This window comes from Pinus tabuliformis, chromosome 3_2 (genome assembly GCF_031772625.1).
Source record: "Pinus tabuliformis cultivar Carrire ecotype Pingquan chromosome 3_2, CPIR1, whole genome shotgun sequence".
In the NCBI taxonomy this organism is placed as follows: domain Eukaryota; kingdom Viridiplantae; phylum Streptophyta; class Pinopsida; order Pinales; family Pinaceae; genus Pinus; species Pinus tabuliformis.
In genome coordinates, this window is record NC_142302.1 from 95126031 (window position 1) to 95150433 (window position 24403).

Genomic DNA, 24403 nt, shown 5'->3' on the forward strand with positions numbered 1-24403 from the left:
TGAATATATTTGTGCCTTAGTTCCTCCTTATAAGAAATTTAAATGGCTAAATCTATTAAAATATATTGATAGAGAATGGGTTGACACAATAGAAAACCTTCTATTTGAGAATTCCCCTTTGCATTCTCTGATGGAGAGTACAGCCTTGAAGGGTTATTCTGATGGAAGCATGGATTATCCGAGTGTTGCAAATATTTTTGATTCATGTTCTGTTTCACAAACTAATTATTCGCAACAAGAATCATATGCGTCAACTAGTCACCAACAAGATAATGTTCATACGGCGAGATCTTCCAAGAAGCTCTTATTTCAATATGCAACTGGAATACCTGAAGGTAAACTAGAATTAACATCACATATAATTGCAAAATTGGGAGAGATAGTCTCAATTCAAGGAGACCAAATGGAAACACTTTTAGTTTACGTGGAGGAGGGTCTTGTTGCATGAATAACATCGTCAGGAAAAGGATTATACAAAGGTTTGAATTGTAAAGAGCCACCAAGCATTGATACTTTATATTCCATGCAAATATTATTTGAATTTTGTCAATATTTCAAATTTGGTTTCATGGTGGCTAATGCTTCAATTTATGAAGCCTTCAAGGATGAGCAAAAGGTTCATATACTAGATTTTGATGTTGGTCAAGGCAGTTAGTACATAAGCCTCTTAAAGGCACTTATAGAAAGGCTTGGTGGGCCTCTACATTTGCGAACAATTGTAGTAGATGAAACTGAATCTGTAAGACATATTGTTGGGGGATTGGATATTGTGGGAATGCAACTTGAACAATATATAGAATCCATTGGCGCTTCTTTACAATTTATATCGATTACAAAAAAGGTTGGAGATGTCCAACCATGGATGCTTGAGATAAATCCAGATGAGGTTTTAACACTCAAATTTGCATTCCAACTACATCACATGCCTGATGAAAGTGTGTCTACAAAGACCCCACCTGATCAACTTCTGAGGATGGTGAAGTCTTTGTTGGGTGCAGGAATTGTATGTGAGAAAACTCCTCAACACTTAATTGTCAACCCGGGGGTTCCGTAAACTTAGAGACGAAGCACAGGAAATGCTAGAGATTACATGAACTTTTCTTATTTCTAGTCCTACTTCTAAAAGGAAATGCTTTGTAGAATCATATAGAAAACAATTGAAAAGGATATTAACACCAAGGCAACTCTAGTGCTGGAATGTAAAAGACAATTTGCATGTAAATCATGGAAAGAAATCCCACATGATGGAAACAATATTAAATGATGGAATAAAATGTTATGTTCATCTTCAGATGGATGGTAAAAAGTTTGACAAGTGGGCCCTTGCAGAATCCTGTCTTCCTTCTGATCTTCCTCACACACAAAAAATCTGTCCTTGCACTGTTGCAATCTTCTTGCACTAGTGCAGGTACATTATTCATGTGTAAGAGTATACTTGATATTCCTTACTGAAGACTTCTATCTGAATGAGGGTGCTCTAAGCTTCAGGGCTTATAGAACTCTATTTCTATGTCAAGAGACTTTCTCTTGCATTGAAATAGAGTTCCCTTTACTCAGTTCCCAAATTACTTTCGAAAGCTGAAAGATGCGCTCGAAAAGAATTGAAACTGTAAATGAAATTCTGAATTAAACTATCTGTGTAATAGGAAATGCTTCAACTCATTAAAGTTTGCAGAGGAAATAAAATTCATGAAATAAAAGCACTTTAAAAGAATCAAACAACAACCTAAGTTCTTTGCATGTGTTAATCAATGTTGGTACTTTACCCACAATGATGATATTCTTTGCAAGTATAATGTGGTAGTTCAATATAACTGCTTCCAGATCTTTTAGAGATGAAATTTTAATACCAAAAAAAGTTACTCAATTAATGATTCATTCACTTATGAAATAAATGAAAGTAAAAAGTGGATAAGTGATTAAATGTTTTCTACAATGAATGACTAAACCAAGGTCTAGGTAACAGCTTGCACTGGTGCAGGAAGGAGTTCCTTGCATAATCCTTTGAAAATGAATTAAAACAGATAACAAGAGTAAAGGAAATGTGTGAAATATATCTCATAAGAAAAATAGACAAAAATACTCTTCAAACCACGGATCCGTTTCACACATAGGCTACATAAGATACTCTAATTCAGAACATAAATATTAGCAATTAAAATATTACATCACACAACTGCAAAATAAATAACCACACCATCTTTCTGAATAACGAAAGCAAGAGGGGTAAACGGGGTGGGTTGTTTGGGTCCTAGCCAACTAGCTGGTTCCCCTTCTAAGGAATGAAAGATACCAGCACTTCAAAGATACATCAAAGATGAATTTAAACGCTGCACATGCAAATCATAACAGTTCCTTGTATTACTTGATTTGGCAAACTACGTTACATAGCAATCTAGCCCGAGAGCGAGGCGATAACCAGATTACATAAACTAAAATGATAGTCGATGGTTCTCTAGCTTCCTATCTACGATCTACATCACATATATCCTTTCAGCTTTTAGGCCATTTACACTAGTTACAGATAATTCTCATTCAGGCCTCTCAGCCGAACAGACTTAGAAAACAGTAATTACAAATTTGGCCAGTGGTTATAACTTTGCTTGTTTGTAACCTAACTTTGGAGAAAAATCCCTCAATGTGCACCACCTATTATCCTACTTCAGTTCATCAACAGTTAGACTTGGAGTCGAATATCGAGATCCGTCCTCATGGAAGATATCTTCTCGAAAATTTCGGATAGTGGCGGTGCAGGAATCTACTTTCACTAGTCAACACATTCATCATTAACACTAAGTTCCATGATTACTCTAGGAAATCAATATGAGTTACAACAAATAGGTAAATAGGCACAAAATCTGTATAAAAATATTAATAAAGTGCAGTAATAAATCTTAATATAAAATATGAGCATGTGCAGGAAAAGGGTAACGATCTTGTACTAGTGCAAGAAAGAAGGGTCTTTTATTAAGATAAAATAGAGGTTGATATTGATGGAAATGGGGTAGAAAATAGAGAAATTTAAGATATCAACATCCTCCCATCCCTAAGCTGTTGTGTGTCCTCACACAACGTTTCACCTCTGCAAAAAAAATTAAAAAATGAATGGTGAGCTCCTCAATTCTGCACTTCAATGTTTATTCCTCTCTTTACTATCTTTGGATTCTTGTTTCAAGCATTTCACATCTACTTAGTCACCTTCTTCAGGCGTCTATAACATCTAGAAGCCCGATATTTCCATACCTTTACCTGCTGCTTCTTCCTATTTACTTCTGCCAGTAACTCGACCTCACTCTGCTTCTGCCAACTCTGCTCTTTCATGAGTTGGTTTAAGGCTTCCAGGTCATGGACTTATTGCTCTAGGTCCACTATTTTGTTATTGAGGATGAGACTAGAAAGTGTTGTGCTAAGTGTAGAGCGATAACTAGGGTCTCTCACACCACTAATTATTCCACATTATTAAGTCAATCCGGGATCGTTTTGTTCTTTCAAGGAGTAACTCAATCCGAGGTTGTTCTGTCCAAGTAGTGCTCGGTAGTATAGCGTTCTAATGACTTGAAAGGAAACAAACACTAAGCTGTAACTAAACCAATTCAGAAAATGAAATCACACACGGCAAATGATCAGTCAAGGGTACGGAACCAATAACCCTTCCCTTTAGAAACTGATAAAGAAAGGAAACCAAAGCATGGGCTTATAGGTCAGGGAGCTAGGCAGCGTCTTGCTGGGCTCACGACAGCCTTAGGCCTGCTATCACGCGAAAGCAATAAAGGCAGATTAACGAAAGTAAAATGGAACAGCAATTCTTAAAATGGAACAGCAGTAATGAAATGGAACAGCAAACTATCATAAACAGGAAACGTCAATCATATAAAATGGAACAGCAAACCCAAATGGAACAGCAACCCAAATGGAACAGCAAATCCAAATGGAACAGCAAACCCAAAAGGAACAGCAAATCCAAATGGAACAGCAACCCAAATGGAACAGCAAACCACGAAGTATGTACACGGTCTATACTACTGTAGCGATCCGAGAGTAATGTATGATGCGACTATGTTTCTAAACAAAGTGATATTATCTTCAAGCCTCACAAATACTTATTTCATATGAATCCAATAATGATAACATTCATACCAATAACTTGCTGTAGAAATGGATGCAATTCAAATAGATTCAGTTTGTGTGATACAGAGACATGAATTAAAGAACTTATTCAGATTCAAGTATTAATTAAGAAGCATAGTCTATCATAGCAAGGATATATCGGATTACTGTAATAAAAGAAATAAGCAAACCACACAAATCACCGTATGATACAACAGCAAGTGACCGTCGGAGCTGGGCCCTTGGCTACGATGGTACACTGCTTAGAGTTACTTCAGATGCAGAAACGAAGTGAACACCAAATCCTTTATATTGATTGCATTAACAAAAGTGTACAAAATCAGATCTTACAAAAGCTCAGTGATCAAAATCGTTCTGAGTTTATAATTATAATAACAGTCGTCCTTTTTTCTCCCTCCACGCTCGATGGCGTGGTACCTTTATATAACAGAAATGACAGAGATGTCTAGATAAAAATGATAAGCTTAAAGCAGCGATCCCTCAAGATCGAAGATCCTGAGGGATTCGCTAATCGTTCGGGTCTCCCCTTTCCTTCTTGCGCTCTCCGTCATGGTGCCCTGCGTTCTTTTCCTGGATTATTCGGCTCCAATTTTACTTGATCTTGTCCGCATCCGGTTCCCTGTCGACGGGGCAGCAGTTACTTTCCTTGCGCTTCTTGTGTTTACTCGATAATTCCCTATTTCTGCGTCCTTCTGCATAGAAAACATCGATTATTAGTGATTGAGCTTCGTTTGTCCAATTTCACACAATTTACCAAAACCCTTATATTTTTAGGCTCATAATGCAGAAAAGATTAGAAATAGTATTGAAAAACCGCTAGATTACTTATCAAAAAGCATACCTTCCAGGTGCTCCACACACCCCCCTGTTTGCCCTGTTTCATGTCCTCATGAAAACGTTGTAATTGACATGCAGGGCTGTGAGAGAGTAGGCCAGAGAAGGGATCTCACGAAGAGGCCGACATCCATGATTAGCAACTAGATGGTCAAAGAACTGGTCTAACTGATCTGCAGGCATCTCATATAGGGCCTGATATCCAGGTGCAGGATGCCAAACAATTGGGCTACGAAACCGATACCCCAACCACAATGGTCCTGCTCGCAGAATCCGTTCCCCATAGAGACTCAATCGACTGGCAGCCAATTCAAAATTCTCAAAGTTAAAGGGTTCCCTGAGCTGGATGTTTGGGTTAGAGGTTCGGTAGCGAAACTTTGCAGCATGGAAGGCCTGGTCTTTAATAGTCAGGAAATACTCCAGACCATTTCGGATCAAGTCTCCATGCATGGGACCTAATATCTTCATGACACCTGGGATCCCCATCATACTCCTATGCTCTCTCCATAATGCTGCTGGGTCCCTAGGTTCAGCTCGTACCCAAAGGTCTAAACTATTTTCTTGCCTCTGGAAGATGTTGTAAGCTTTAAGCCATTTTAACTGATTCTCCCCAAATGAGATAAAGGCTTGAAATTGTATATCGCCAACGAAAGGGCCAGGATTCAAATCAGTTTCCTGGTCTAAGACAAGATTGTGCAAGTAGAATTCACATAACAACCTTTGAACTTTAACTCCATAGTGCTTGCAACAATCTATAAAATCATTAACAGTGTTGATATGGATGGGTGCTCCTGCCCTAACAGCTTTTATTTTTAATCTCAAATAACGTTCAAGCAAAAACAAAGCATAATTTTTAGCAGGGGCTCTACAAGTCAAAACATCAGTATACAAGGAACACAAGGTGTCCATCTGTTTAACAACACTATCTAGTCGACGAGTTACCTTAGCAACCTTTTCCTGCTCCTTCTGCCATCCTTCAAAGGCCTGGCTCTCAGACTGACTGATGTTTCGAAGTTGCTGTTGGAGCTCCTCATATCTTTCCTTGGGGACCGTCTGTTCTCGTAACTGCTCGGCCTCCTGCTGGGTTTCCTTCATCATTTTATGCAAGGTTCTGGTTTTCGGGTCTTTCTTCCAGGCAGCCGTAGAAGCTGGAAGTTTAACCTGGACCTTCCTATTGCGTTGTTTGGAATTTTGGACCCGAATTACACCCGAGGGGGGTGCTTCCGTTTGAACCTCTTTGCTATCCGTCTCCTTTTTGATGCGAACAAAGGGTTGGTACGGTCTTCCTACCACCGGAGCCTCTTGCTGTTCCATTGGAATGTCCATTCGTTCCTCTGGGCCAGATGGAACAAATGTTTCTATTGGAACAACACCCTGTTCCTCATTATCATTCGGAACAGCGGACTGTTCCTCCACAATAGGTCTCCTGATGGGGTTTCGTCCATCAAAACGAACCCTAACCCTCGGGGTTCTTACTGCCGTGGTCCTTTTCCTTTGCCTTGCAGTTTTCTGTATTCTCAGACTGGCTTTCAACATTCTGATTTGTTGCCGAAGTCTGGCTATCGTGCCCAGCATCCTCTGGTGCTTCTTCCTCAATTTTGCAATTTCCCTAGCCTCGGTAGAGGGTTTGGCCTTCAATCTTACTTCTTCTTCCTCTCCTGGAACATCTTCCGGCGCCCTGGGGACAGATTGCCCCGAATTGATGTCTTCTGCTTCATTACCAAAGACAGGCAGGTTTTCTTCCCCTGCCTCTTCTGCATGCCCTTCCTTAGGTAATTCTTCTTCTGCGGGACCGTCAGGGATGCCTCCTGGACTGGAGGCTTGGCCGTATTCTCCCATATTGGCTAGAACTCCTGCCAATTCCTCTTCTCCTGGATGGTCTTGCAACGGGCTCCCCATGGATTGTGCGTTTTCTTCCTCAATTCCTTCTTCTGGCTGGTTAGTTCCAGCCTCTAGTTGCTCAGCATTTCCTTCGGGTAATTCACCTTCCTCTTCCGAAGGTTCGTCCTCGATTTCAATTGGTTGGGCCGCAGTTTTCTGAATCTTTTCCAACCTTCCCCGTATTCGAACCAATCGAGCTGACTTCCTGGGTCTTTCAGGCAGGTTGGGAGTGCCAACAGGTTCTCTAGGTTCCTCTGGTCGTTCCGGCGTATCGGAGGATCGCTTCCGTTTCGAAACAGCATGCTTTTCTGCCGCCGGCTTCTTACGTTTCTCTGATTGTTCCGGCGTGCTAGAGGACTGCTTTCGTTTTGAAACAGCATGCTTTTCTGCTGCTGGCTCCTTGTGTTCTTCTGAACGTTCCAGTGTGCTGGAGGTTCGAGGTAAAGCCAGTCCCATTTTAACTGTTTCGACCAATTCCTCACAGGTGTCTTGTTGTTGGGCAAGACTGTGGCTTATTATTAGCCGAATCAGTCCGTGGTGGCTAACAACCGTCTCTGTGTGCTGAGCCTTCTTCAAACTTCGGGCCGCATCATGTAATAATGAATTTAAAAAGGCAGGGAGATTTACAGAGCATTTTCCCTTCAAAACAGCTAGAAGTTTTAAGTGACGAGCCCTTACCACATCTTTTCTCCCTTCGCAGGTGATATAGCTCTGCACTATCTTTTCCAGCTCGGTCCAGGGTTCCCCCAGTGTTGTCGGCAGAACTCCTTTCCCTTTGACTGTCAGGCTTTGGCCTTCGCTTTGGAAAATTTCCATTGCTTTCTGCAGTCTTTCCTTCTTCAGCTCCCATCTGGGTCCAACACCTGGTAATCCTGAGGTTTCTGCAATAATGTCCTCCGTAACTTCTATCCGCTTTCCTCCGACTATAGAGTGGTTTTCCTGCAAATTTTGCAGGAATTCCAACGCTACAGCCTCATTTGATTCTTGCAGGCGGTTGAAGTAATTCAACCATCCTGCATTTTCCAGAATTTCGCGGGCAGCAGCAGACGCGGTCAGCTTGTGTGGTTTACTTCGGATTGTTTTCCCGCCCATAGCTTACTCTCAGGAATGAATTCGGGAATGACACAACAACTGTCCGCGGTATTTACCGAACAGAGAGGGTACTTGATGCTATTTTTAGGAAGGATTTTCGCAGAGCATGCAGCAAAGAGAAAGACCGTGTGTGGCAGTCTGTGGAATGAGATCATCATACCGTTAAATCGTGTTATTATTTTGCCCGAATGGTGTGCAGCCACGTAACCATTGGAGTAATGAGGTCACCTCCCCCCCCCCCGCGATCTGATAGGCTGCCCCCAGCCGTCAAAGAGAGGAGCAGCAGCCAGTCGGGAGTCAAATCATAAAGTACAGCAGGTGGAAATTATGCCATGTTGTAAAAGTACAATGAAGTACCGAAACCGAGGCAGAAAAATGGATCGCTTTTAAGATAAGCCAGTGTGATATAATGAGGAACCGAAGATTGGACGTCTGTCAACTGTACCAAGTCTCCAGTAGTCATTGTCAATTCCGTTGCCATGATTGGTGATAATGCTCATGCGATAATTATATCAGGGTCTGACATATGATACATGCAAAGGATATAAAAGACAAACAGACTTAATATCATACCTGTTGGTGTAAATATTACGACTCCAATGCCATTAACAGAGCTCTGCTGCCAACAGGTGTTCATAACCTTGGCAAAGTTGTTTATCTCACCCTCCGGAACCATTATCCTTTGTGTATCTACTGAAGAGTGCTTTGTCAAAATGCAGGCCATTATGCTGGCTTGGTGACCAGATAACCATAATGCCATTCACAAGGTAGGCACGAAACGTGGTCAGGCCGGCTCGTGATGAGACCTCCTGTTCCAAGGTTTGCTTGTTATTTTACCTTTGGACCATATCCCTGGTGTGGTGGCCGTAATGGGAATGCCACTTCGCTTCCATCCTTATGATCATGGTAGGCTGGCTCTGAATGAGACCCCCTATCCTGCATTTGACGATTTCATGTCTTGTTCTTATTTTTTCTTTTATTCTTCTTTTGCAGCACACTTCTTTTTTCTTTGTTCAATTACACATAAGGGTGGTTCCGCACTCCTTAAGAGCGGGGAATGGTGGAAGAAGTCTTACAATCCCAACAGACAGATATAAATTGTTTGCTCATATTCCTCAGTAATGATCAAGAAAGTTTTTAGGAAGATCGACATGATAAAAATTTCCAAACCATGGTTCAGGAACAAGATAATGACAGTAAAGACGAAAGTTAATGTCCTTCCTCTTGACTTCTTATATATACTGACTGTTAAAATAATAGCGATTTATGATATGCAGGTTTCGGTATATCATGCTTTTATGTTCATTGCATAATGTCATTGCTATATCTGAAGGATTTAGGAGAGTATAATCGCAAAGCGTCCAAATAGAAGCAGAAAGGTTCTGACGGTGTCTTCTCTGCACTAAGCATGTGGATGACTCGTCTTGCGGAAAATAGCGGAATTAACCAAATTTTGCATCTAAAAAAAAGAAATATGCGAGTGCTGTTCCTTTTCGCAAAGGAACAGCAAAGCACAAAGAGTGATGTTCCTTTTCGCAAAGGAACAGCAAAAATCCACACGGGCTGTTCCTTTTCGCAAAGGAATGGCAAAAATCCACACGGGCGGTTCCTTTTCGCAAAGGAACAGCAAAAATCCACACGGGCTGTTCCTTTTCGCAAAGGAACAGCAAAATAAAAAAGTGTTGTTCCTTTTCGCAAAGGAACAGCAAAACAAAAAGTGTTGTTCCTTTTTCCAAAGGAACAGCAAAAATTCCAAAACGCCAAAGTGCTGTTCCTTTTCGCAAAGGAACAGCAAAAATTCCAAAACACAAACGTGTTGTTCCTTTTCGCAAAGGAACAGCAAAAATTCCAAAACGCAAAAGTGCTGTTCCTTTTCACAAAGGAACAGCAAAAATAAAAAGTGTTGTTCCTTTTCGCAAAGGAACAGCAAAACAACAAGTGTTGTTCCTTTTTGCAAAGGAATAGCAAAACACCAAAAGTGTTGTTCCTTTTGAAAAGGAACAGCAGAATCACACAAGTGTTGTTCCTTTTTTAAAAAGGAACAGCAAAATCAAACGAGTGTTGTTCCTTTTGAAAAGAAACAGCAAAATCAAACGAGTGCTGTTCCTTTTGAAAAGGAACAGCAAAATCAAACGAGTGCTGTTCCTTTTGAAAAGGAACAGCAAAATCAAACCAGTGCTGTGCAAAATAAAGTAACCAAAATACTACAAAACAAAGATGAAAAGAACATATATACAGGATGTTATGTACAAATTATGAAAAACAAATTGCTTAAGTTATGGGTGAGGAAGATTTCACTTCCTCTGCTAGGATCTCCAAATCAGTATCTTGCTGAAGCTGTTGACAAAAGGATTCCCGAGTAAGAGGTCTTCGATAGAGACGAACTCGGTGGCCATTTACTTTGAACGTATGTCCAGAACCGTCAATCGTGATCAGAGTGAGGGTCCCATTGTCGTGCACCTTCTGGATCTCATATGGTCCTAGCCAGCGAGTCTGGAGTTTCCCCGGGAAGTCCTGGAACCGAGAATCGTATAACAGAGCCCAGTCTCCTTCATGGAAGACTTTATTCTTTATAAGTGCATCGTGCCACTTAGCTCGCTGCTGTTGGATTAATGCTGTGTTTTGTAATGCAGAGAGCCTAATCTCATCCAATTCGTTGATTTGTCGTAGTCGATTGATCTGTGCCTCATTCAGATCTAGGCCAACCTGTTGTGCAGTTCGTAGTGTTTGGATCTCGAATTCGATAGGAAAGATTGGTTGTTTCCCAAACACTAATTGATAAGGTGAATAGCCTTTCGTACTTCTCCATGTGGTTCTATAAGCCCACAGTGCTTCAAGTAGCCGAGCAGCCCAATCACGCCTGTGTGATGCGACGGTCTTTGTTAAGATTGACTCAATTATCTTGTTACTGTTTTCTACTTGTCCATTTGCCTGCGGATGGTAGGGGGTAGTAATCTTATGTTGGATATGATAATTGTTAAATGTTGCAGCTAGTTTGTTTCCAACAAATTGTGGTCCACCATCTGTAATTACTTCTCTCGGAAGTCCATAACGTACAAACAAATGGAACAAAAATTGTATTACCGAATCTTCTGTAGCCCTAGCTAATGATTCAGCCTCAACCCATTTAGTAACATAGTCTGTTGCTACCAGGATGTATGTCCTTTGGTTTGATGGTGGATTAATGGGCCCGACGAAATCGAGAGCCCATCGTTCAAATGGCTCAATAACCACTTGTGGTCTCAGAGGCATTTCATCAGCTTGACCAGGTTTTCCTACTCGCTGGCAGCTATCACAGGCCTGCACAAACTTTTTCGCGTCCTTAAAGATTGTAGGCCAATAGTATCCTGCATGTAGTATTTTATGTGCTGTTCTCTTGTCGGCAAAGTGCCCCCCGCATGGTCCACTGTGACAAGCCTTTAAGATGTCTAGGATCTCATCCTCTCGAATACACCTTCTGATTTGCATGTCTGCCCCTGTATGGAATAAATGGTCTCCAATCCATGAAAATCGTGTGCTTTTTTGAACAATTTGCTTTCGTTCCTGAGGGGTTAGGTATTTTGGTAACTTACCCACTGCAAGATAATTGGCGACGTCATCATACCAGGGTGTTCGAATGGCAATGGCAAACAGATGTTCGTCAGGGAATTGATCTTCCACGGCTGCTGCTTCGATTGATTTGGGTATTCTTGAGAGGAAGTCGGCTACATGGTTCTCCTTGCCAGGTCGATCCTTAATTGTGATGTCAAACTCCTGCAACAGGATCAACCATCGAGTTACTCTAGCATTCGTGACAGGTTTGTTTGCTAGATATTTAATAGCAGAATGATCTGTATATAACACAACAGGGTAACCTGTAATATAATGCCTAAATTTATTAACAGCATGAATTACAGCGAGAAATTCCTTTTCAGTAACAGTATAATTGAGTTCGACAGAGGATAAATTTTTGCTAATATAGTAAATAGCGTATGGCTTCTTATCCTCTTCTTGTCCTAGGACTGCACCGATTTCTGTATCCGAGGCATCCGATGAGATCTGGAATGGCAGATTCCAGTTTGGTCCTCGAAGGACTGGAGCTATTGACAACAACTTTTTCAATTCTTTAAAAGCCTGGTCGCATTTATTTGTCCACAAAAAATCGACATTACCTCTGAGAGCATATAGAGGTGCTGCAATTCGTGAATAATGTTCTATAAAGCGTCTGTAATATCCGGAAAATCCAAGGAAACTACGTACCTCTGTTTGAGTAGTGGGGGTAGGGATGAGCAAAAGAATCTGAATTTTAGTAGCGTCTACCTGGATGCCAGCTGCTGAAATGTAGTGCCCTAGAATGAGCCCTTCCGTCATCATCATGTAGCACTTCTCGTGGCTCAGGCAGAGTCTGGTAGCAATGCAGTGTTGTAGAACTTTTTCCAGGGTATCCAGAGCTGGATCAAATTCATCCCCATACGGTGTGAAGTCGTCCATATACACCTCAAGTCCATCGTTTATTAGATCTGCAAAAATACTGAGAATAGCCCTTTGAAATGTAGCAGGGGCGTTACATAGGCCGAAGGGTAATACACGATAGGCAAACGTTCCCCAAGGGCACGTAAAGGTAGTTTTATCCTGGTCTTCAGGGGCAATTTGGATTTAGTTATATCCACTGAAGCCATCCAAAAAGGAGAAAAATTTCTTCCCTGCTAACGTGTCCAATACTTGATCTATAAATGGGAGGGGAAAGTGATCCTTTTGTGTAGCCTTGTTTAACTCCCTGTAATCGACGCAAATCCTCCATTTTCCATTTTTCTTGGGTACCACCACAACGGGAGAGACCCATTTACTGTCAGAGATAGGGTAAATAAAGTTAACATCTAAAAGCTTCTGAAGTTCATCTTTCACTATCTCCTTTAGGTGAGGGTTGAGTCTTCTTTGTGGCTGACAGACAGGTCTTGCATCTTTCTCTATATAGATGTGATGGGTGCATAATTGAGGATCAATCCCCTTCATGTCGGGGTAATCCCACGCAAATGCATCCTTGTATTTTTGTAACAGACTAACAAGTTTTGTCTCTTGATCTGGTGTAAGATTGGCGTTAATATTCAGAGTTTTACCAGGTTCAATTTCCACTACTTTACTATTAGCAGCAACAGTTACTGGTATTGTCTGATCATGCGGATCTTTTAAGGGATCTTCTTCTAGCTCACTGTCAAATGCTGCCTCTATCATAAGACACTGCATATGTTTTCTAGCTTCAGTTTGACTAATAAAATTGTTAATGGCGTCATCTTCTGTTTGATCCTTGAAGTCTAACGCCTTCTGTATAGTTAATGGAGATCTGATGTTGTTAGCAAGATATGATACATGATAAGAGTTAGTTTTAATCATTGGCAGGCTTGGCTGAGCTGGTGGATATAAAAATAAATTTTTAACATCGGGTCCTTTAGCTATAGTCATGTTTCCCTGCCGGCAGCCTATGTAGGCATCGGCAGTAGCAAGCCAGGGTCTGCCTAGGATTAACGGATGTCCATCTAGTCGGGTTTTAGGATTAATTACCAGGAAATCTGTGGGATACTCCCATGAATCTACGGAAACCATGACATCATTCAGAGTACCTTCTGGTCAAACTACAGATCGATCTGCCAATTCTAACAGAGTAGAGGTAGGTTCTACTGACGTAATGCCAAGCTTTTGGCAGGTGGAGGTTGTCAAAATGTTGATTGCAGTTCCCAGATCGACTAGAGCGTTAGTCAGGGTTTGGCCATAGATTTGAACGGTTACAATTGGGTTCCCGGGATCTTCATATTTGATAGGTGTCTCCTTTCCTGATAATAGGTCGGATAAAGTACCAACTACTTGGACTCTAGGGTTAGTATTTGTATTCCTCCTTGATTTTTTTATGCATAATTCCTTTATGGTTTTCGCATATATAGGAATATCTTGTATAGCTTGGAGGAATGGAATCTTTATATACAAATTTTGTAATTCTCCCAAAATGTCAAAGTTTGGAGGTTGTATAGGTCGAGATATGACTAATCGTTCTGGGAAAGGAGGAGAGGATGTACTTGCTTGTTTATTGTTTTGCTCTTTGTTTTCATCCTCCCGTTGTGGGGGTTGTTCTACTGGTAACTGATTTTCAATATGAATCATTTTGTCTCCCTCTGTTTCTATTATTCGTCCCGATCTTAACTGAAGATCGTTGCACTCCCTTAGGTCAGACTCAATCTCTGATGTGTCTATGATTTGGATAGATTGGACTGGCCTATTCTTAGGGTTGGGATTGGGTTGGGCTGGGAGTTGCGGTCTCAGATTAGACTGGGGATTTTATTGTAAGGCTGGCAGAGTTGGTTGAGGGAGTGGGATTGATCCTGCTGGCTGATATGTCGATCTTGGCCAGCTTGTCTGCCAGGATGAACCTTGCGAAGTGGAAGGGGTCCACTGTGGAGGATAGGAACTATTCTGCCAATATGATGGAGGATAAGGGCAGTTTGGCCAACCAAATTGGGACATCCAAGGATTCAGAGTAGGAAATATTTGAGGTGACCAATTTGAAAACGGGGGTTGGGACTGATTTTGCCACATGTCCTGTTGCTGTGTACTGAACTGCGGGGGTTGAAAAGAAGAGGAGGGATCTGAAAACATACCTGGTTGCCTAGGCTGCCATTGACGACGCTGGTTAACAAAATATGCTGGTTCTGACTCCTCTTCCGCTTCTTTCTATACTGCCTTCAAACCAGGCAGTGAAGGGCAGCTTTCGGTCAGGTGTTCCTTGGTGCAGATAGCACATATTTGGACTGTATCCAGCGGGCATTCCTTATGGCTGTGTTTCTTCCTGCATCGTGGACAAAAAATGGCTAGATTCTGCTCTGCCTTAGCTTGCTTCTGTTTAGCCTGCACAATGTCAAGTTGTGTAGTTAATGTTCCCAGGATATCAGTTTTAAAATTTTCTAGCAAATTTCCAAGTTCCACCCGTGTTACTCCCTATGTTAATGTTTTGTTATCTCTGGGGAAGCGATTATATTCCGCTGGTTTTATCCTCGTGCTGCCTCTTGAGCTCCTGATACACAGATCAATGATATCAGCAAAATTTTCCTGATAAATGTCTCCTTTCCCCATGATGTTTAACGTTTCGATCCATTGCTCTCTCATACCTCTAATTAATGCAGTTTTCAACATGTTATCAGGCAGAGGTAGTGATGCATAAGGGGATCTTTGCAAGTTATATTGGAAACGTTCCACATATTCTTCTAAGGTTTCGTTTGGTCTGGCTGACATTTGAAAGATTTCATCTTTTAATTCCCTCGATCTACAGTAATCTTGGTATTTCTTTAAAAAGGCTTCTTTCATTTGATCCCAATTGTTAATAACCCCACCACCTAAGCCCATAAACCATCTCAACGCAGCCCCTTTTAATGTAGAGGGGAACAATTTCAGTTTCTGGGGATCGGTGGTGTAATCGTATCCTCTACATAATACATCAAATTCGAACAAGAAGGCGTCCGGATCTTCTGATGTGAGGCCATGAAATGTGGGAATATGTTGGAGAGGAATGGCTTTCATGGGCGCATTTGCTGCAGAATCTACTATCGGATATTGCAATGTGGAGGTCTGGGTGTTTGGCTGATTCTGCGCCATGGGATCGAATATATGCCAGTAATCTTCAGGAATTTCCAAGAGAGAGTTCCTTGGTTGAGGAGGGGTAGTCTTAACAGGGATTGTCTTGACACCACTCCCTTGATCAGGGATGATAATGGCCCCAACTGTCTGCGGTGACTGAATTCCTTCAACAAGGATTTTCACAGCGCTTCCCTTGTCCGGGCTATTCAAAGGTTGGTTTAATTCAATAGGAGATCTAGGTTCCTCAATTTCCCCTGTTTCTCCTTCTCCTTCACAAAGGTTACTTTGGGTCCCTTCGTGCAATGGTCTAGGAGTCAAATTTTCAATTTCTTGAAAATCCTGCTCCTCTGTTCGACTATGCACCTCAGCAAAGGCTTCATATGGTGATCCCGAGGCCTGAAGGGAACTAGTAGGCTATTTAGAATTGACTTTCTTATAACCTACTGATGGCTGAGAGTCGGCTTTCTTATAGATTTCGTCTATAAAGGTCGTTCGTCCAAGGGTCACCGGCCCCTTGGCTTTGGATGGAGGTTTTTGATCTTTTTCTAACTTTTTCTGCTTAGTCATGCACTTCAATTAAACTGCTAAATCCTATTTAACCAGCAATTCTACTAAGAGAGTGGATGGTGGAGCAGGGCTTTTACATGCTCCGTACGCAGGTTCTTACCTTCCGTTTTTAAAATCCAACTCCCTCCTAGCAGATTTGCGCACTACTCTATAAAGGACAAATGGCTATTACCCCTTCCCCGGCAACGGCGCCAAAATGTAGAGCGATAACTAGGGTCTCTCACACCACCAATTATTCCACATTATTAAGTCAATCCGGGATCGTTTTGTTCTTTCAAGGAGTAACTCAATCCGAGGCTGTTCTGTCCAAGTAGTGCTCGGTAGTATAGCGTTCTAATGACTTGAAAGGAAACAAACACTAAGCTGTAACTAAACCAATTCAGAAAATGAAATCACACACGGAAAATGATCAGTCAAGGGTACGGAACCAATAACCCTTCCCTTTAGAAACTGATAAAGAAAGGAAACCAAAGCATGGGCTTATAGGTCAGGGAGCTAGGCAGCGTCTTGCTGGGCTCACAACAGCCTTAGGCCTGCTATCACGCGAAAGCAATAAAGGCAGATTAACGAAAGTAAAATGGAACAACAATTCTTAAAATGGAACAGCAGTAATGAAATGGAACAGCAGTAATGAAATGGAATAGCAAACTATCATAAACAGGAAACGTCAATCATATAAAATGGAACAACAAACCCAAATGGAACAGCAACCCAAATGGAACAGCAAATCCAAATGGAACAGCAAACCCAAAAGGAACAGCAAATCCAAATGGAACAGCAACCCAAATGGAACAGCAAACCACGAAGTATGTACACGGTCTATACTACTGTAGCGATCCGAGAGTAATGTATGATGCGACTATGTTTCTAAACAAAGTGATATTATCTTCAAGCCTCACAAATACTTATTTCATATGAATCCAATAATGATAACATTCATACCAATAACTTGCTGTAGAAATGGATGCAATTCAAATAGATTTAGTTTGTGTGATACAGAGACATGAATTAAAGAACTTATTCAGATTCAAGTATTAATTAAGAAGCATAGTCTATCATAGCAAGGATATATCGGATTACTGTAATAAAAGAAATAAGCAAACCACACAAATCACCGTATGATACAACAGCAAGTGACTGTCGGAGCTGGGCCCTTGGCTACGATGGTACACTGCTTAGAGTTACTTCAGATGCAGAAACGAAGTGAACACCAAATCCTTTATATTGATTGCATTAACAAAAGTGTACAAAATCAGATCTTACAAAAGCTCAGTGATCAAAATCGTTCTGAGTTTATAATTATAATAACAGTCGTCCTTTTTTCTCCCTCCACGCTCGATGGCGTGGTACCTTTATATAACAGAAATGACGGAGATGTCTAGATACAAAAGATAAGCTTAAAGCAGCGATCCCTCAGGATCGAAGATCCTGAGGGATTCGCTAATCGTTCGGGTCTCCTCTTTCCTTCTTGCGCTCTCCGTCATGGTGCCCTGCGTTCTTTTCCTGGATTATTCGGCTCCAATTTTACTTGATCTTGTCCGCATCTGGTTCCCTGTCGACGGGGCAGCAGTTACTTTCCTTGCGCTTCTTGTGTTTACTCGATAATTCCCTATTTTCCGCGTCCTTCTGCATAGAAAACATCGATTATTAGTGATTGAGCTTCGTTTGTCCAATTTCACACAATTTACCAAAACCCTTATATTTTTAGGCTCATAATGCAGAAAAGATTAGAAATAGTATTGAAAAACTGCTAGATTACTTATCAAAAAGCATACCTTCCAGGTGCTCCACACTAAGGTCTTCGAGTGTGAACACCTTTTCTACCACAGACTCATCATCAAGGTCAAGGCTGCCAAAATTTTTCCTTATGATATTGTCGAGGGTTTCTATGCTTAGGCTTTTGCTGTCACTGAGGGTTTGGATACCCTCACCAATCTTTGTGCTAGGGTTTTTAGTACCTTGTGCACCTAATTCCTCTAGTATCTTAACACCTTGTTCTCTCGGTTTCTCAGGGGATTCAACACCCTGTCCTTCCAAATCAATAGCGATTTCGGTTCCTCGTTCTTATACCACTTCTGGGACATCAGTACCCTGTCCTTCGAACGTCGTAGTATCTTCAATACCTTGCCCTTTCAAAACTATAGGGTCTTCAATACCCTGATCTTCAGAAATTGGAGGGTCCTCAATGCCCTGACCTTCAAAAACCGCAGGGTCTTTAGTGCCCTGACCTTCAAAAACCGCAGGGTCTTCAATGCCCTGACCTTCAAAAACCACAGGGTCTTCGGTTCCCAGATCCTAGAAATCATTAACGGTATCCACATTTGATTCGCTGAAATTGTCAGGAGGCTCTTCATGTTGTTCCTCTTCATCCTCCTCTGCTTTGACTTCAGCGGTATTTGGTGTCGACATTGGTTTTCTTCTCCTTAGCCTAGTGACAAACATTGAAAATGGAACATCGTCTTCTACATTTTCCTCATCCTCCATAGTGTGTGCCACTGTGTCTACGAGATCCAAGAGATTATGAACTATGGGGGAGACTTGGGGCAACACATCGATTACAATTGGAGAACTCAAATGGTTTGTTCCTTGGTCGACAACTTTCCTCCTCACCGAGGTCCTAATTTTCCTTTTTTTTGTTGCTGGTGGAGTGTTTTGAATGGTCCTCTTCCTTGCTTGCACTGGTGAGCCTTTACTTCACCACCTGGTAGGAGATAATGTCTCTGCCTTTCTCTTCTTATTTGCACTTGTGTTAGTAGGCCCTTGTGTACCCCTCGCTCAGAATTCTTTCATAAATGCCTCCCACACTATTCCGTTTTTTCTAAATTCTTATTAACCATCATTGTAATGAGTCCATGATGGTAGACTTTGTTTGCAACCTCGCTTACACTTCTTCTCTGCACATTTTTTGCCATCTTTTCAAGGCTCCTGAGCAAGAAATAAGGGAAATTAATTAGTTTCACTGCTGTTGGTACCATCCCATGACCTCCTTTTTCCTCCTAAAACATATCATTTGCCTACCTCTTTCCATCATACATCTCTTAGATCCCTTGAAATTGATTAGTTAATAATACTATAGTTATTAAAATGCATTAAAATTGATTCAGGAATTTTATGTTGAAGAATTAGGAATTTTTGGTAAAATGACTACAGGAAGTTACAACATCCTGTAATTGGTTTATTGTTTGACATGTGGCATGACAGCTAGGCTAGAGCGAAGGGTAGGGATGAAAAGTAGAATGTCCAAGCATGGACGAATACCTATCCTATAGCAGAACCGACCCTCCTACATGCGCGGTCAACGATGGTCAAAGTATAGCATGTTGGCGACAAAAGCAGCGACAGCATAGCATTCTAAACTGATTTAGTTTTGTTCCTTTTTGAAATCAGTTTAGAATAGAAACATTTTAAAAGTCACGACATGATAAAAGCGACAACAGCCGCATCATGAATGTACATTCATTTTCGAAATGTAAAGGGTTGTAAAAAACATATGTAAACACAGTTCTGTGTAGCTAGTGGTTGGTTATCATTGTATCGTTTTGAAAACAGAGTTTTGAACTTAATACCAAGAACACGGTTGCAGTCACGATTTTCCTTGTTGCGTTGATTCTATAATCAGTTGATCACAGTCCAGTATACCTCTGAAACGCGGATGGGCCCTGCGTTAAACTGGTATACTGTCCTTTCTTTTTATTCGCAACTTAGGGTATTAAATGATATGCACAACAATTAGAATTGGTTTTTGATTTCAATAGAATGCGTATGGATGATGTTTATGATAGTGCTTGAACAGTTCATCACTGAGATCGTGAATCGTATCCTGTAAGGGATTCGATCCTTTGTTGTCATTTAAAGCAATGTCATGAACTCTGCTATCATTTTAAAGTATGCTTATGATTTCAGTATGTCTTTATCTTTCATGAATATTAGTGAATGCTGAGTATTTGCTGAACAGGGGTTTTATGCATAGTGTCTCCGTAAGGAGATTGAAGTCTTGGTTTAAAGTGATACACAGTGTTTTAATTTGGTAAATGAATTGAATGACAGTGTTGTAATTAGGTAGATTAACTAAGTGACCTAAGTGTTTGGGTGATAGGTAACACACCTCAATCTTCCGTAGAGAAGTCTTGTAACCTACCATCATATCCACTTAGCTAATAATCCTTTATGTCTATATACTGTAGACGCATGCCTCTAAGTCTACGCATCCTGGTCGATAATAAATATAGCCTAGTATAGCACCCTAGATAGGACACTACAGTTGCCTTGAAATGTGACAGCAATCGAAGGTGGTATATGAATGCTAGGGTATAGCATCCTTCGCCTGTGATAAAATTTTGTAATATAAACAGTAAATCTCACCATTTCCCGACCATGGCAGTCTGTGGAAGTCATTTTTTCCAGTTGACCTTAATCTTCTTATCGACCATGAACCGATGCCAACGCTTCTTCGCCAAGTACTCCTTTTTAAACTAGCTCTCCCCTATAAGTGGCAGGTCAGTGGATTGTGAAATAAAATCTTCAGTAATTTGAAACTTTAAGGACCCAACCCTGACTCGAACTTCTTTGAATGTCCTTGCAAACTCTATCACTATGGCCATGTCGAACCCATCTAATTTTGGGAGGAATGGTAGGAACCCCAATTCTTGAAACAATGCAAAATTGTTCCTGTACTCAGTGGTTTGTTCAATATCCTATAGCGACAGTGGTTCACTCCTTAGAGGTGCCATTTCGAACCTCCTCTACTTCACTGATCACACCCTCGAAATAATTTCAGGGTAACTCCAACGTTCAGTGAGAATTTTATGACGGAGTATCCTCACCCTCTGTCTTTTTAGACCCACTCACTCAGCTGTGATGGAACAGTCCCCTCCACATCGATTGTAGATTCATGTTAGCTTGCTATAGGTGAATTGTGATGATTGGATGTAGTGGCAGTATAGGCGGTGGTGATGCAATGACTAGAATGATCAGATTACGGGTACGTTAATGATGGTTAGGTAATGTGGAATGATTGCAAGGAGTGTGAGTGGAGGTTATCAAACATTGGTACCTTTCCATAGTCAGCATCATAATTCAATCACACATATTTAAGCATTTATTAAAAAAGATTAAATTTTAGCCTTACACATCTTTCACTTTAAATATTTGTTCCTAGATTAGTAATTAATGAAACAAAGTATCAATTAAAACATGGAATGGGATAACATATCAACACATGTGCAGAAAAATATATGCCCATAAATCTTTGATAAACCATTTCAGGACTGTGTAAATTGCTTTCACAATCAACTATATTTCTGCATCAAACCTGCTTGTACTATTGTGCTTGCACTGTCTTGAGCTTACACCAGATATTTCTATCAAACAAGAATCTAATAGGACATACTTCTGTAGCTGGACTTTTTCTTCTAATTCGCCTCATTATACAAGAAAAATTTATTCGCCATCCTTTGGTGCTTCTCGACATGCCTTCTGAATGTCGGCATCAAATTTTGTAATCAACTTATGAGGGAATAAAGAAGTGGGAAAGTGGTAAAAATTTTACAATGGGAAGGAATATTATAGTAGGGATTTTAGGAACAATATCACAAAGAGGATAAACAAAACGGGATGTGGGAAAAAAATTCAGGGAAAAGAGGGATTCTACGAAATTGAGAAAGGGTAGTTTCTTGGAACAAAATGAAGGTAATTCATGGGGAATTTAGAAAAGAAACTTAGTTGGAAATCTCAAAATGGGAAATAGAAGAAAGACAATAATTTTACCTTGAAATCAACCTGCACTAGTGCGGGAAAAAAAATTAACTGCAACTGGAAGTAAGTGTTTACTTGGATAAAAATGTCCATGCTAGTTACCCCAAACTTGGGTAAGTGCTCGGTTTCGTGAACTTTCTTCTTCTTGGTGGTATCCAACATATCTAAAAATCAAGTAATCATTCCCTTCTTATTAGAAATTTGATCTTCCTACCAGCATGCTAGTTTTCAGGTTGATCCTTCTACAATCATGTCAGTCAACTGATTTTCACAATTACAGGACATTTTTTTCTTTTTATAATATTTATTTTTGGCATTTTTTCTTTTTATTTTTCTTTGGTTATTTTTTTCAATAAGGAAAAGAAGGAATCAATTCTTCAACAGATCGGTATTATTGTTTCAGGGAAAACTAGTGTCGATTCGAACTGCTAGTCCCACTAAGATGGGTAGCTATCTTAGAATCAAACAATGAAAGATTTTCAAGAGTTCCTTTAAGTGTGATAGATGGAAGAGAAGAAAAGAGGACCAACCTGGATCTTCCGCTTTGATCCTAGCTTGATTTCTCCTTTCCTTGATAGAATTTGCCACTCCTCTTCTACTTTCCTCACTTCAAAGGGTACCTGTAGAGTCAAAGTAACATCAAACTATCAAAGCATCTCTATCTAAAACATCATAAACAATGTAGAATCAGAAACACATTGACCTTACAATTGCATTCATAAACAATAAGATTCACAAATACACAATTATATGGAGGAAAACTCAAAGAACTTTATTAATAGTAATGTAAGAGAGGATTACAACCCAGCTGTCTGATCTAGCATCATCCTCCTAGTTGTAGAAGCCCTATTCACCTCATGAACAAGAAAATCACCCAACAATGCAATGTCTCTTCTCACCAACAAACCAACAACATTTCCTTACAAATTACAAAATTCTAGCCTCCAGATCTCTTAGATGAGGGATCCATTTATAGATGTCTTGCAAGGGTGTGAGTCAACTCTGGGTTTTTGATTAGTGTCATTCCACTGAAATTTCTTGGTTCCACTTGGAGATTTCACGATCTCTTACTCATCCTTGGGTGAATTCAGAGAGGCAAGTGTCATAGGAGAAGTTTCTGAAAGATTCCATGATCATCCACCTAGCAAACTGTCTCTTCCATTTGTCTATTCTCACTCATTTCACCCCACAGAAGGCCATTCCAGTATGCATCACACCTGGCTAGTTTGGCAGTCAATATGCATCGCACCTTGCCCATGGAGCAGTCTATATGGTCCAGTTTTGGCCAATTCTGAGTAGTTTTTCAGGTGAAACTTCTTGGAATTGATGTAATCAGTTGACCATGATCCTTTAGGGTATGAAACAACACTTTTAGGGACTTAAGGATCCCTTAGTTTATGGACATATGAGTTTGGGGTTGCGGTGCCCAAATATGTCTATAACAGTTGCCCCCTAAAGCATGAGGTCGTAAATCTTCTGATGTCGGGTGAAATGCTTTATCATGAGGATCCGAGCTATTCATACTGGAAGGTGACCTGTATAAGATACAATGAAATACATCATCATCATCATATGATTTTCATGATCTAGCTGAGGCGGGCATTCCCATCCTCAGTTTTATAAATTCATTTTCATGTACATAGGACAAACAATCATCTACTATTGCAGACTGGCGATTCTTCGCATGAAGAATCATCCTCCCTGGCTTAGATGACTATCTGTGTAGCTTCTGTGTATAATTGATGTCTTTATTTTCCTGAATATATCGCAGCCCGGATGGATGAAACTAGATCCGGGGTCTTCAAAACTCGTTCAATATTTGCTTGATGTACAAGTTGATCCATGTGAAAAGATTTTCTGAAGTCGAACATGTAAAGACATTGCCTGATTACTAGCCAATGATGTAAGTTGTTAATAGATGCGAGAGGAGTCACCAATAATGATGATGACCGTCAAGGTACTATAGTGCAATTCACGTGGTGTGAATATATGAGCCGATGTCGAACACCATGCAAAGTCTTTCGGTTGAAGTTCATTGATGTAAACATGTTGTCGGAAGTGAGAAACTTGCCATTGAGGCATGCAAGCTTCAAAGTACTAAAAGGGTTGTTTCTAAGTCAACTTCTTGGATAATGAGCTGATGTCGACAAGAAATGACCTGTCGTAGGAGGCCTTGATGTATCCCACATCTACGATGTGAAACGGAGCTAATGATTTTTGTGGAGGTGAAAATGATCTAATGATATAAGGTTCAGGAATGGTGGTCATGAAAAATGAAGGGTGGATGTACTCCAGTGGATGAGGCGTTTGCTATATGGTGAATTCTCTAAATGACTTCTCTTGAACATATTGGCGACACTGATATGGACTGGTAGCATTAACCCCATGGACTGCACAGCGGACTAATTGTGACGGTGAATGGAAAAACCCAACCCAACTCAATCACAGTGATGGAGTGAAAGTGTCATGTTCAAGAGAGACTTGCTACCAATAAAGTTCTTCAAGTTTTCTTCCCATTTTTCCCCAGTCATTGTTGACTAATACCTCT

At 40.6% G+C, this 24403-nt stretch overlaps 1 pseudogene; it reads left to right on the forward strand.

The window, feature by feature from the left end:
• Nucleotides 1-523: 523 nt before the first annotated feature.
• The window catches only part of LOC149179998 (scarecrow-like protein 1 pseudogene), a 34225-nt pseudogene continuing 10345 nt past the window's right edge, over nucleotides 524-24403 (forward strand).